The sequence below is a fragment of the Vicugna pacos genome, chromosome 5 (genome assembly GCF_048564905.1).
Source record: "Vicugna pacos chromosome 5, VicPac4, whole genome shotgun sequence".
Classification (NCBI taxonomy): Eukaryota; Metazoa; Chordata; class Mammalia; order Artiodactyla; family Camelidae; genus Vicugna; species Vicugna pacos.
This window is the reverse complement of record NC_132991.1, coordinates 19187308-19203364: the sequence shown is the minus strand read 5'-3', so window position 1 is coordinate 19203364 and position 16057 is coordinate 19187308. Positions and strand designations below refer to the sequence as shown.

Below are 16057 nucleotides of genomic sequence, written 5' to 3'. Positions count from 1 at the left end.
AGAGTAAACTTACTTCACTGAGCTAATCAGCTCATCCAAATAACTCAATTCCAAGAAAATTTTATTTTAAATTACAGAAATCTTAAGCGAAGGGTCTCTTGGAAGGATCAAAATCAGGCATCTGGAGACACATAGCAATAGATTCCAGAAGGGACTGAAGATGGAAGGAGGTGGCAACAGCAGTAGGTATTGTTTATTTCTTTATGTGATAAATATTTAAAGGAAGCATGACCCCCAGAACACCTACTTAGCAACTTATCAATCCATTCACCAATCAGTAAGTAATTAGTTTTTACTGTATATGCAGTAAGCATTCACTCACACAACCAAGGGAAACCAAAGATGTAATGACATTGGCTCTTCCTAAAATCTTAAACTCAATCAGATAAAGAAAATGTGCACAGTAATTATTTACAAGACCATATACAAATAAGACCTAACCTCTTATGTGGTGTGGCCACAAGCTGAGAAACAACAAAAGTGGAAAACAATGCAGACTGGAAGAACCAAGGAAACCTTTATGGAGAAAGTAGAGTTGGAGCTGGGCTGTGATGGGTAACATGGCAGAATTAAACTAAGCAAAGGAGATTTGAAAGCATCATGGAAAATGGTAATACTGTTACTAAGGGCACCCAGTATTCTGATAGAAGCTTTAGATTTAGAGATGAAAGTACGACCACAGGAATATGTTACTAACTCTCTTAATTTCGTTTTGTGGCAGACATGATGTGAAGTAAGAATGCACTGTTCTCCAATCCTCCTCTCTTGGTTCCCTTACCAATATCCTATCTTGAAAAGCAAAGTGAGCATCTTATTTAATTCAGAAGCACTACATTCCAACAGAAAGTTATTGTCCTAAATGAACATGCCTACGTACAATGAATTCATGTTAGTGAATGAATGGATGAGTGCATTCCAGAATATTATAAAATATGGAGGTTTTAGTTTTTAAAAATAGTATTCAAGTTTCCATACTAGAACTCAACTTTCCTGAAGGAGTAGCTATGTTTTAAGTTAGTTTTTTCAGCACCCAGGACAGGGACTTTAATCTTGCTAAATGGATCACTGAATAAGTGATGAATAAATGAGTGATAATCTGGTTACTTTAATCATGTACGCATTTGAACAAAGAGACGGTAGAATTTTAGGGGTGCATTCCCCACGCTCATCATTCTTTCAAATCCTGTAAGCCTCACCCTAATTTCCTTACCCCTGTTGATCCTCTTTTGAAATACACTATGAATATAAATATATCCAGGCCCCAGCTATGTTCCAAAAGAAATTCCACCACTTAAAGAGTCACAGCAAATGAAATCAACTGATGCATCATATTCTGACTGAGTGTTGGCAAACATCAAGATTGGCAGACAGATGAAATTCCACAGAGAAGGTACAGATGGGCCAATCAGTTCAGTAAAGAAGTCTTTAAATGTTTGTTTGGAAAAGCAAATGTCTCATTTCAACACAGCTATCATTGCTGTTACTGTTGTAGTTGACATTTTCAAACCATGAAAATATCTTCAGAAGTATGAGACTCACTACAAATACCTCCTTACCTTGTATCATTTGCTTTTGATCAGACTTCCAGAAGAGGATTTTTTTTAAAACAAATAATACCTTAAAAGTAATCTGTATCTTACTAGTATTTTTATGCCTTTATTTAGAATTAAATAACTATTTCTAGTATAATGATCACTAAACAATTTTGTTGTAACATAAGATAGTTTTTCTGAACAGATTTCTTAGAGTTAGACAACAACAAATATTTAAGTTTCAGAGAGAATAATCAAAAATGTTTCTGGAATTAGGAACACAGTATTTGACTCTGATTATTTTCAGAAGTGTACAGTGTACAATCAAAGGTGCTGATTGTAGAGAGAAAGACTCTTCATTGTTTAAACATAAATCCCCTGAGAGATGAAATCAATTGCTTAAGGATGTCCTGGCCCCAGTGACACGTTTTATTTTAAACACGTGGGTCCTGGGAGCTAGAGCTGAATGCTGTCACATGTGTTACTGTTTTGCAATGTCTTTAGTATTGTCCTGGGAAGCAGCAGAATCCAACTCCGTTTTTTTGGAGTTGGGCCTTATTAGCGCTGCATAAATATTTAATACTATGATGTGCTGCACATACTAATGTGTTGATTATTTTAATTTTCTGCATTCCCATGTGACTTAGTCATATTGCACATTAAAGAAAGATGTTTGGAGCTTAAACTTGGGCAAACATAGAAAAGTTCAAAAACTGAGTTGAGACCGCCAACCAAAAAGCCCTCTCTTTCTTGGAATTTTAAAAGAATACAATTTACAACAGCAAAAAATAAGATATATAGGAGTAAATCTTTCTGGAGAAGATTTTAAGTTATTTGAAAGATATTCTAAAGGACCTAGGTAAACTAGAAAGAAGCAATATTTTCATGGACAGAAAGACTGAATATAATTTTTAAATGTCCATTTCCTTTAATGTATAAAAAAACAGCAATTTTATTTCTTATATTATCAAGGTATTTTATGGAACCTGATAAGCTGGTTCTAAAATGTACAGGAAACAGCAAAGAGTCAAGGCTATTTCTGAGGCAGAGCTAAGAACCTTGTCAAGTGAGAAAACATGACTCACAACAAAGCCGCAGTGACTAAGACACTGTGGTACTGGTATAAGGCTGGACAAATAAAACGACAGCAGAGAACAAAGAGCCCAGCAACAGACATATTTACTTGGGAACACAAAAATAGTGCCATTACCAGTCACTAGAGAAAAGGTGAATTATTCGAAAAGAAAACTGGTACTAAGACAATTTATTATTCATATGAGAAAAAATAGTATTAGATCACAACTTTACATCCTATAAAAGCATATTACAGAGAGCTTCAGAACCAATATGTTTTAGTTATTTTAAAGGCAAGATCTTGAACTTTACAAGGAAATTTAAGAGAATATATGCATACCTCTGGGCAAGAGAGGACTTCTAAAACAAGACTCAAAGAAAGATCTAAGGAAAGATTAGTAAATCCAATTAACTGAAATGAAAATCAACCTGCTCATCAAAAAGTACAATCAGTAAATTAAAAGGCAAACTACAAGCTGGGAAGCTATATTTGTATTCATATAAGCAACAAACAATTAGCATTTCAAATATATAAAAACTCCTTTAATCAATAAGAAAAAAGCCGAACAATCCAACTGAAACATACCCAAAATACATGAACAGATAATTTGCAGGAAAAAAATATAAATTGCCAATAAATATGATATTATCTGCTCTTTAGTAATCAGAGGTAAAGTGAAAGCAAAATTCAGTATTATTTCAGAACTGCCAGATTCATAACATTTTAATCCTGACAATTCCAAATATTCTCAAGAGTGTAGAGAATTGGGAACTCTGACACATTGATGACAGAAGTGTAAACTGCTACCATTTTTGAAAACAATTTTGTAGTATCTAGTAAAGGTGGACATGCCCTATATTCTAGCAACCTCAAAGTAAAGCAGTGTTCTTAGGATTTTTCAAGTCCACAGAAGAAATTTTTACAGCATACTAGGGTAGTGAGCAAGGATGTCTGCAGCTCCAGGATGGAAGGGGCCAATAACCCTATACATTTGAAAGCCAGTTACTAGATGGGAATACTGCCTTAATGAGCACTTGCAATAAACACCTGGAGACTTGTATGTTTAGAATGGTCAGGGCAGCATTTGCTGTAGTAGAAAAATAAAAATTAAATGAATCTACATATCCATTAGTAGTAGAATGAATAAATTAATTATAGTATATCTACATAACAATAAATATGATAAGTGTTAACAAAGATGAATCTCAAGAATATCATATTGTGTGAAGAATCAAGTCATCAAAAATCTGTGCAGTATGATTAGGAAAACTAAAAGCTAGTAAAACTACACCACAATTTTAGGACTATGTACATTGGTATTGTTATGGGTTGAATCACATCCCCACAAAGTTTCTATGTTGAAATCATAACCCCTAGTCCCACAGAATAGACCTAATTTGGAAACAGAGTCACAACAGTGTAATTAGTTAAGATGAGGTCATACTTGAGTAGGGTAAGTCCCTATTCTGATATGACAGGTATCTTTATAAAAAGAGACAATTTGGCATCAGACACACTTACAGGGAGAAAGTCATGTGAACATGAAGGCAGAGATCAGGGTGATGCATCTCAAGCCTCGAATGCCAAAGATACCAGCAAACCACCAGAAACTAGGGGAGAGCCATGGAACATATACTTCCCTACAGCCCTCAGAGGGAATCAACTCTGCTGGTGCCTTGATCTCAGACTTCTAGGCTCCAGAACTGCACGACAATAAATTTCTGTTGTTTCAGCCAATCAGTTCATAGTACTTTGTTATAGCATAATAAATATATAATTATCATATATTATATATAATATATACTTACTTACATATAATTTTCTATCATATAAATATCTATATATTTAATAAATTTATACATATTATGCAATATGTTGCATTTAATATAATCTATGATATAGTCATATTATGTTATATAATTTTAAATATATCATGTAAATATGTAATTAGATACATCATTTTAATTTACAATTTCTGATGTAGTTGATGATAGATATAATTTAAAGCTCTGATATAGTTGATAGCTTTTTTAATTCAATGTACTTCAGAACTTTATTATGAGTAGTAAGTTATTTTGAAAAACTAGTGATGTTATAGAAAATGACAAGGCAAAAGGTTGAAAGTAATACAGATGTCTATATAATTGAGATAATAGTATTTAACTCAAAAGATTGTTTTGATGATTAGATCAGTTATTCTAAGTAAAATACTCAGAAAAGTGCCTGAAAGTCATGATGATTATAATGATTAGTATAACAGAACAAAAACACAAAACATATTTTTTTTGACTCCCAAAAATTCAAGACTGATTCCATATCACATAATGCATACAATTCATGTTAAAATTTACCCAATTGTGAAAGAGTCTTTGAGCCCATTTTTTCCCAGAGGGGAAGATTTGCAAGACTTGAATGATCCAATAGCCTCTGAGTACTTCTTTGCCTTTGGCACAAAAGATGTTTCAAGCCCAACTTCTACCTTCCACACACCATATCTAGAATCAGTTATCGCTCCACGAAGCCCTGACTTCTTTTCCTAGAAAAAGCACTTAGAAACTAAGATAGGGGCAGTAAATTTGCCCATTGCTGCTGGGATATCATTACTTTTGGATTCCTTCTGTGGAGAGAGCTATAAAAATATTTTTAAAGTTCTAATTGAGTTCCATTTCCAGCCATCCTGAATTTGTTGGTATTGGACTTAACCCCCTACCATAAACAACTGTAAAACTGGACAAAAATATAATACCTTACCTAACTGCTTTTCAGCTTTGGACAACAAACAGTATCCATTTGTGATTCCATGATTCAAAGGAAAAGCTCAAAGTGAACTTTCTACCCAAGGGTGCCTTCCTAATCCAGAGAGCAGACTTCTGGCCAGAGGAAGCAAAGCGTAGTGCCTGCCAGAGAGAATGGATAAATCTTCATATAATATAATGACACTCTACTGAGTAAAAATAAATGAATGAATGAATAAGAAGCCAGACATAAAAGAGCACATATCCGTGATTCCACTCAAGTGAAGATCTAGAACAGGTAACACTAATCCATGGTTAAAGAAATCAGAAACCAACCTTACCATAGGCTAAATTTCTAAATTTTCCATTCTACTCCAATGGCTTGTGTCCCCTGACATACTACACCTGCAGTCGCCTTGTAGAAGGCTTTAAGCTTGGGTGGAGATTTTTGTCTCCCACCCCACCGATGCGCTTCTTTTTCAGTAGTTTCCTAGCTCTTCTTAAAGTTTATATCCCCATATAAACTTTAGAATCAACTTGTCCAGTTCAATAAAAAGTTACTGGCTTTTTATTGACATATTTATGTATTAACCTAGAAGGGGTGACATCTTTATGATATTAAGTGGAACTGTTCAAGAGAAAAGATGTATCTTTATATTTGCTCAAATCCATCCATGTGCTTTTTTGGAAGTGCTTTAACTTTCTCCTCATAGAGATTTTATGTATTTATTCTTAAGCATTTTATCTTTTTGTTTCTATTATAAATTATTTTTCCTACTATATCGTCTGAAGAGTTATTGTTGGTATAAAAGATTACAAAGTTTGTGTATTAATTTTGACATTCTGCTAACTTACCAATTTATTTTTTTAATTATAAATTCTCTTAGAATTTTGACATATACAGTCATAGCATCTCAAAGATAGTTTATCTTCTTTTCTTCCAGTTCTTATATTTTTAACAGTTTTATCTTGTCTGATTTCATTGTTTGATACTACTCATACAGTGGTTCTCAACTGAGTATAATTTTTGTATTCCAAGGAATAATTGGAAATATCTGGAGACATTTTTGGCTGTTACAACTATGGGTGAGGAGGGTTGCTGGTACTACTGGCATCTCATGGGTAGACACTAGGGATGCTATGAAACACCCTAAATGCACAGTAAAGTCCTCACAACAAGGAATCATCCAGCCCAAAGTGTTAATAGTGTGAGGCTGAGAAACCCTGCTTTAACACAGTATTAAAACAGTAGTGAAAATATTGAACATCCTTATCTTGTTCCCGACTCCAAGGGAATGCCTCTTGTGCTTCTCCATTAAGTAGGAATTCTGATTTCATTGTTGTTTTGTTATTTTTGGAAGTTTTTTCTTTTTCTATTCCCTGGAACAAGGTAAGTGGCACTGGGATTATCTGAAAACAGAAAGTTTAGGAGAATTGCCCAGAGAAACGCTCTGGGCCCATATGAACCAAATGTTATTTTCCCTTGGAAATGCTCTCTGGGAAGTAGAACTGTAGGGAAACAACTGGGAAGAACTTGTGATTTTCAACATTTAAAAATTAATTTTAGTTTAAAACATGTGACCTGGAATTTTTCTTGACTCATTAATCAAAAGAAAATGTGTATGTATGTGTTTATGCATATATATATATATATATATACACACACACACACACATACACAAATATATGTATATAATTTAACTCTTTACAGAACCAGTACGACCAGTGTATGCACTAGTAGATAGAAGTGTGTCTTCTGTGGTTCCTGAGTGCTAAGAAAGTTTTCTCATCTAGGATAATGCCTAACTAACCTGTTCATTTATGCCTAAAATGTAATCCAGGAAACTCATGTGTCTCTAGTATCTTCACATCAGTGGATTCCTCCTTTACAGTTATCCAACATAGCCAGATTCATTGCCCAGCTTGACGAGAGGAAGTCTGATCTTTCCACCAAGCATTTCTGAGAGTCCTTTAGATGTCTACCTGCATCAAGCTGTTGTTTTAAAATGTAAAACGTTTTAAACTCCATGAGTCTATTCCAGCTAGTGTGAATGTAACTCAACCATTTTAAGTCATTGCAATCAAAACATTAAAAAATCTAGAACTAATTTCATCTGAGTTTTGTATATTACAATGAATTTGATAGAATGAAGGCAAAATGTCTGCTAAGTTATCAAAGAAAGATGTAATTGGGCTTAAAACAGTTTTATATTTTAAAACATTTTATATTAACTATTTTAACCATTAGGCATGGCAAATTATGTGCAAGAACTTCACACAGAACTAATGAGTGTCCTGTTTTTAAACCAGGCTGTGGAGCTAAGGGTTTTTCATCAGTTTTCTAAAGCAGGGCATGTACTTAACAATCGATATTTTCAACGATTTTTCAGTAGTCGTGTACTGCAAAAGTTAGTAGAAAATACTGATGTGCAGCAATAATATGAATGCATAATAGATGTTATTCTGTTTTATTTTTGAACTTCTTTCTTGGGCAGTTATTTGCCATATCTTCATAACGATGCAATAGCATGAGCCCAGAAAAATTTCCATCTACATTTCATGTATTATTCATATTAATTTAAAAAGCAACTAGCTTTCAAAGGGTTAGCTCCAGAGAACAAAATTTTATGGTCCCCTTTAAATTATATTAACATAGCCAGGAGCTAAGGATTTTAGTTATATTAAACACAACCTAAAATTCAAATTCAAATCTGTTTGATAAATGTCTCGTTTTCTCAGTAAAAGCCTTTTCTAAATCTCTTATGATATTCTAGAATGCAGACAAGGTACTATGACTGCCTGACTTCAAAATGGATAAAGGGTTGCCAATGTCCTTTTATAATTTTCCTCTGAATACCCAAAGAAGAGATAAAATCCTAACCCAATCATAGCTTTAAGTGACCAAAATATAAACAAATCACTAAATTGCCACTATTTAACTTACTTTGGGAGAAACTATTTTGAAAAATGTACGGTATAAAATCATGTTTTAAGGAACGTCCCTCATCTTCAATGGCATGTAAACATTAAGTTGGTAGTATTTCATTTGATCACATCCTATTTTCCTAAAGTAAACAGCAGTTTAGCCAGTTGGTGATTTAAACATATGTTGTAGACATTATAGTCACTGAATGAATGAATACCCACTTATTGGTGAATGAAGACATTCTGGGGTGTGATATTTGGTTTATGCATTAAGAACTGGCATTAATATATTATTTAGGACTCTTCGTTGCAGATGATAGAAAACTTTGCCAAAGGAGAAGGCTTAAACCAAAGAACAAGGCTTGCCTTAAGGGACTTGATTTGGCTTCAAACAATATTTTTTTCAAACAATATTTCTGATACTACTTCTCCTTCTGTGTATTCTGGGCTTTTTTTCCCCTTTCTTTTTTCTCTTCTTTTTCTCCCTTTTTCTTTTTTTCTCTTTTGGTGCTGGCCTTATTCTGGAAAAGGCTTTACTTCATGCTACCAAGATGTCAGAAGTGATGTCCCCTCCCTTTGGCTGGATTTTATTAATCAGAAGTGAGTTACTGGGTCCATCTGCACACAAGGGGAGGGTATTACACAGAGGCATAATAGCAGAAGGCAGGAAACTTTGGGAGACTTTTAAGAAGCTAGGCAGCCACTAAACCACAATAGCCCAGAATAAACAGTACAAACAGTGAGCTCTCTGAGTTGGTAGGTGTATCCAAAGAAGATGAGTGGTACATGTTGCTCAATAAAGTCTTCTCCTTTGTACTTAAGTGTTGAAAAGCAAGGAAAAGGAAAGAACTCTCAAAAAAAAAAAAAACGGAAAATATCTTTAAATTCCTTACTGTACATTATTCTGGCAACTCCAGTGGTCACTCCCGCATGGAACACTGGCGATTTTTTTGCTTTTCATATACTTGCACTTTCCAAATGCTACATAATATATGTCTTATGCTTACTTCCATTTTCAGAAAAAAATACACAAAACCCTGAAAATAATATTTAGAGTTCAAAAAACTTTTACTTTGTGCCTCAGACTCTGGGAGGTGCTAATTTATCTTTAGGAATTCCGCTGTTTGATTTTATAGACTGTTCCATCTTTCACTCTTGCCAGATGGTTTAAGAGCACCATGCCAGCTGCGGGTGAGAGGGCTAATTATCCCATACCCTCCTCAACATGGGGAATTACCAATATTTTAACAAAATACTAAGGGATTAAACATCATACAACTACACTGATGCTGAGAAGTCGACACTGATGTTCAGCAGTAACAGCTGAAGGACCTTTGCTGGGGGTGGAGCTAGGGGAAGGTGTGGTAGGATAACACCGGAAGTGCCCCAGCATAGAACAAAGGGGAGTACTGATTTCACTTCTACATCTGAGAAAAAATTTCAGGGTTCTTTGTTGGTTTTGATTTTTTTTCCCCAACAATGCTTAATAGCACTTCCTGTGACTGCAGCACTAGACAGCCCTCCAAAACACTGACACAGACAGGGAGGTCTCACTTCAGACACAGAATCATTGAGCAGCATGCATTAATTACACTTGGGACCAAGTATCTGTACAAAAGTTTGCTCTGAGAAGCTGCTGGATCGGTATAGAGAGCTCACTGTGAGATCCGAAAGTAAACAACCCTGCCCAGATGACATCTGTTTTCTTACTTACACTGGTTAAAGAATAAACCTTCAGTGAGGAATAATTAATAGGCAGCAATTCATTCATAACTAATTATTACAAAACTAGCCTTCATTATACATATATGCAAGCTATATGCTATACTTCCCATATATTTTTACATTCAATGCCCACGACACACTTGTTCATCTCTGTGTGGGAAACTAAGACCCAGAGTGTTTGAAGTTCCCCAAGGTCACACAAGTACTAAGTTGGAATTTGGGGTAACAGCTTTCCCTCTACTTACTCCCCTGTCCCTCATCATTGCAGGCAGTAAAGCAGAATGCTAAGAGCATGAAGTCTGAACTCATAGTGTAATGATCTAATTTTTGTTCCAGTATTTATTATCTTTATGAATCTGGGCAACTTAACTCTCTGTGGTTTAGTGTCCCCACCTACAAAGTGTAGATAATATTAGGCTCTTTTGTATTGATTATACTAAAGGCAAAACAAGACAGTACTGATAAAAACATATAGAACCTGATCTAGCATCCACTAAATAAGTAATGAAATACAAGCCTTAATTTAGGATATTATGCTAAGGGCATTTATTTTTCTCATTTAAAAATTACAAAAACACTTCAAGGCAGGTGCAATTATCGTTAACATTTTAGAGATAAGAGAGTTAGAGAGATCATGCATATAGCCCAAATTCATACCACTGGCAAGCGGTTAACCAGGATTTAAACCCAAACAGTCTAAGTCAGAAGCCTCTATGCTAAACCACTGAGCTCTATCTGCCTGAGGTCAAAAGCCCTATTCTTTTCACCCTACTCCATCGCCTTATATAGGTACACTGCTTTCACTTGTCCAAGTAGTCCGTTACCTTGTCTCACTTAGTTTTTAAGATGTTTTATTAATTATTATTTTCCCCTCATCTTGTAGATAAATTGAGACTCAGTTAAATTAAACGCTTTCCCAGCTAACCTAGTTCGAAAGTGGTAGAATCCAAGTCTTCGGACACCCTACAAAATGACATCCTTGACCTCACAGCCTCTGGTTCAAATGTCTGCTGGAGTTTCACCTGCTTCCTGACATGAAAAACTTCTGGCTTCTTCCAAGGGAATCAGTCTGAGTGGGAAATAGATTGGAAGAGACAGAAACAGACTGACATGTAAAACAAGGCAGATATGTGACTAAACACAGAATCCATAATTTGCTCCGTCTTTCAGATGTCCCCTGGAATTTACTGCATTATCATTCTAATTGATTTCTACACAGAATGGTTGAGTCTTGTGACTAATCAGTCACACAACGTAAAGCAAGAATGCTGGAGAGGCTAAGAAAAAACGGTCAGAGATAATTTTTTAAAGAGAGAAAACCCCTCCATCTCTCAGAGGTTGAAGAAACATTGACTTTACTCCTTTTAGAATAACCCATGGAGATAGCTCCCATTTAGGAAAACATTAAGACAGGTGGATGCTACCCAGGCCCTCCTCTAGAGCCCACAAGATACAAGGACAAGACCTTGTCCGTCTCATTTATCTTTGTAATGCTGATACCGTGAATGGTTCTTATCACACAGTAGATACCCAAGCAATTATTAAATTAATTACCTAATTAATTAATCCAAAAACTGTCCAGGCCTTCACTGGTTGTCCTGTGGTTAGGGAAGATTTCCAAATACCAGTGCATTCCTGTTGCTGAATTGGGAGACTGTGGTTCGCTCTAACTGATGGATTATGCTAGATAAACCAAAACCATCTAGAACAACCCTTTAAATGACTGTTTTAATTATAGTTATGAAATTTTGGTTAAGTCATTTAAGTTCGCTGTGCTTCAGTTTCCCACTTTGTATGATACTAAATTTTTTATTTAGATTAAATGAGCAAATATTATAAAAATGAAGATAATGATAGCACCAATTCCTAGAGTGATTCTGTGATTCTGGGTATTATTAAATAGGCTAATACAGGTAGAAGCATTTTGATCACTGACTGGCAAATAATCAGCAGTCAATTGATATTAATTACAATATTATGGTCATCAGTATGCATGAAAAATAAATGAATATATCAGTTAAATTGAAATTTGAACATGCAAAGATAAAAAGCAAAGATACTTTATCTGAAAACATTAGGGTCTAGATATGCATTTGGCCTCATGGATACTATTTCTGTCTTATACTTTGCCCTAGAGTATTTTCTCCTAAAGGAGATAGATATTTTTGCTCTATTTTCTGCACCATTTAGCATGGTGCCTTGTAAGTAGATATTTAGTACATATATCTCATTTAGCTCTTTACCCAGGACATGAATCTAATGTTAAGTGATCAAACAGACTACATTTTTAATATCCTAAACAGTGGCCAGTACCAAGCACATAGTAGGTTCTCAATATATTTCACCTCACTTGCCTTCTTCAATAACTACCCCTATTTGGACTTAGTAAGAATTAACTTAGACTAGAAAATGAAAGGGATCTGAAGGCATGTTTGCTTTAAGTAATCAAAGAAATCTAGTTCTGATGAAGCTCTACTAAATGTCAGTGGCCATAATGATGGACGTGTGAGGGAACAGCAAGTAACTGGTTGCTACTAACTAGACATGAGTATCCATGATCTCTCTGGTAGTCAGAGGGAGAAGATAAAAACATTAGAGCTGAGGATGGCAATGGGCACCAGGAAAGCTCTGAAAGATTAAACGTACAGTGGCAATTGTGTCTTTTTTCAGCTTAGAGTCAGTAACACAAGGATTCCCATTACTCTATGTCATGATGTTGATGAGAGTTGATACTGATGAACCAAAAGCTCTTGAAAACTCAGACTTTGCAACCTAAAAACAATTGGTAATTCACAGTTCATGCAGTTCATTTGGAAGGAGAGGTGGTGAGGAATACTTAGGCTATGGCTATGTTGTAAGAGTCTTCAGAGGAAAAAAAAAATCTGTTTTTCTAAAATCATAGCCACCTCCAGTGTTTAATTTCAACAAGTGCTGAATCTAACAGCTTGTGAGATCCCACATATTTCAGGGTCCATTAACGTAGTACATGGCAAACTATGGGGAAGGGTATTTTTTTTCTATGTGCATGTATATGTGTGTTTCATCCTTAATCCAACATGGACCCATATGTTATTCAGCTGTCCATGACTTGTTCATTGTTCACAGCAAGGTAACTCACTATGCAATACTCAAACTAATCTGTACACAGATCAATGAGACAAGTATGAAGCCCATACATTTGAATATCCAGGCAATGTCAAATTGTTAGAAAAATTTCTAAACTCTTTATCTCAGTTTCTGTCATTATCTCATTCCAGTAAGTAACAAACACTTTGTGTATAAGCATTGGTTAGAGAGCATACTTTCAGTGACACTGCTGTCAAGGACCTCTAAGCCATAACCCTGACAGGTGAATTGTGTGATTGAAAATGAAAGAGACACTCAGAAATGTTTGCAGCTAAATTATCATGAATGGAACAGTGAAAAACAAAGACAGAAAATCTTAAGAAGATTAACTCCTGTCTTTGAGTAACAGGGGACCTTCAAGTTTATGAAAGTAATGACAAAAAGGCTACCGTTCAACATTTAAGCTAAGGAACCTGTGCCATAAGTAAGCACACTGATAGACTTAAGTCACCCATTTATATATGTACAAATATATTTTGGGGGTCCATTCTGTGGACAGCCTTGGCCAACTGTAGGAGAGGTACAAAGAAACACAATACTTAGTGGTGGTCCTCATGGAACTTAAAATAGAGATGAACAATTGGAGATATATAAATGAACGTTTAAATTATAATATAGGAGGATTTAATATATATTCATTAGGATTTAATATATATTGTTATAATTATACACTAATATAATTAATCAAAAATGTAAGAAATAACTCCACTCAATATGACATTCAAGATTACTGTCTGCTGGAGCAATTAGACATTTTAGGCTGAGAGTGAGAGAAGCAGCATAATCAAAGGAGCAGAAATGTGTGTAAGATGATTGGAAGATCATAGTGATAACTGAATAATCATTTACTGAATGGATATTAAATGTTAATATATATAGATATTATTCTAAATGCTTTTGAAGCATGATCTTATTTAATATTACAGTAGTACAACAGAGAGATAAGTGTTATTATCCTCATTTGATGCTTAAAGAAGTTAAGTAACTTGTTCAGGACCACATAGTTAATAAAAAGCACAGAAAGGAACTGAACTCAAGTCTGTTTCACCCCAACTGAAACGTCTCTGCTAAATAATGACTGGCTTAGTGTACCATTCAGAAAAGTCAGCTCTAGGTAATTATCACTGGCTATCAGCTATCAAGTCCTTGTATGTCTTATAAAATGTGGGGTGCTATACAAATCTTGGCTATTATTATATCTGTGAAAAAAATTTGCATAGGCATCAAAATACATCTTACTAAATATAAAAATAATTGAGTTGGTAATTCTAAAAGCATTCGTATTCTTATACATAAATATGTGTAGTAGTTGTTTATGTAAAATAAAAACCTAACAACACCCATTATAAAATCACATTATAAAACTTAAATAAAAATGGAAAGGCAAAGAACTTAATCACACTTTCCCTTTCTTTTGAGTTTGTTAGTTAGAATTCATCTTAAACATTATTCAAATATTTATCTCTCACATAAAAGAAGTCTGGGAGTAGACAGCTCAGAATGGGATTGTGGCTCCATATCTATTGCGGATCTCTCAATCCTCAAGGTCACCCCATGGTCCAAGATGGCTGCTAGAATTCCAGCCATCATGTATGAATTCCAAAAAGCACAAAGGATATTAGTCAGCTCCTTTTTAAACGCTTCCTAAAGATCTAACCATTACATTCATTTTCACTTCATTTGACTGAACTAGAAACACAGACTCACATAGCTAAAAGGAGATAGAACACATTGCTGCCCTGAATAAAATCAGGATAAGTAAGGAGAGGAAAATCGATACTGGTAAACAACTAGCATTTCCTAGTTCTCTATTTCATTATAATAAAGCATCCAGGCTCGGGTGGACACAAGTGCATTTATGAACTGAATGTTTGTCAGGCTTTGGACAGCACTGTTGTTCACATTTAAATTTTGGGTATGACAGGAAGTGAAGACGTCAAATTACAAAAGTTGGTATTCACAGGAATATGATTTCCCGTTCTAATTATGTGTACACAAAAATAAAAAGATTAGCACAGGCTCATTATTCACTGAGTGACTGAAAGCTCTTTGTGCTGCCCTTCATCCCATGAGAAAAATTAATAAGATAATCTGATGTATTGAATTGCATGCCTGCCTAAAAGGAGTATTTTGAGTATTAAGACTGCAGCATTTCAGTTATACAGAAAGATTTCTGTCAAGGAAAGGAGATGGATTTATTTGTGAGTTTATGAAGATCAAAGAAGAGGTGGCTAATTTACCAGTCAAAGGTAGAGAGGCACTGGCTGTTGTCGTCCATGTCATAGATGTTGACATGATGGGAAAGAGATCTGAGGCTTTGAAAGGGTGCCTATGAATTGTTAAAAAGCATTCTGGATTAAAAATGGTTTGAGAGCTAGATGGTCCAAGATCTACTGTCAAAGACTTTCTCTGAACAGTCACAAACAAATATTAGAGAAGAAACAGTCATTGTGCTCAAATACAAACATCCTAAAAGATGAAAACAGTTTCACAGGGAACGCTTCTCACAAACAACAGGTGATTTACACTGCTGTATATCAAAGGGAAAAATAAAATTGTTGAACAGGATGAATAATACTTAGAGAAAAATGATCTAGGAAAAAAATCTATCCTCTGACTCCTTTACTATTCATTATTATTCTTATTAAATGTTAAGGAAAATCCAACTGTATTCTCGATTGCCACAAAAATCTAGGAAATACATTTGCATTTTTGAAAAAATTGGAAAAGAGTAAAATAACACATGAAAAGGTGAAAAATTATTGAAGTGTAAAGTTAGCAGACTCATCATGGAAAGTGCTAGGTGAGAGAGGAGATAAGGAGGTAATTTAAAAACAGTAAAAGCATCATGAGGGAGTGACAGCTCAATGGCAGAGCACATCCTTAGCATACATGAGGTCCTGGGTTCAACCCCTGGTACCGTCATTAAAAATAAATAA

At 34.9% G+C, this 16057-nt stretch overlaps 1 long non-coding RNA gene across 1 annotated transcript in view; it reads right to left on the bottom strand.

The window, feature by feature from the left end:
* Nucleotides 1-16057, bottom strand: part of LOC116280502 (uncharacterized) — a 126810-nt gene that overhangs the window by 24558 nt on the left and 86195 nt on the right. The window contains exon 5 of the long non-coding RNA XR_004189843.2: nucleotides 5359-5504. This is a non-coding gene — a long non-coding RNA (uncharacterized lncRNA). The remainder of the gene's footprint in view (nucleotides 1-5358; nucleotides 5505-16057) is intronic.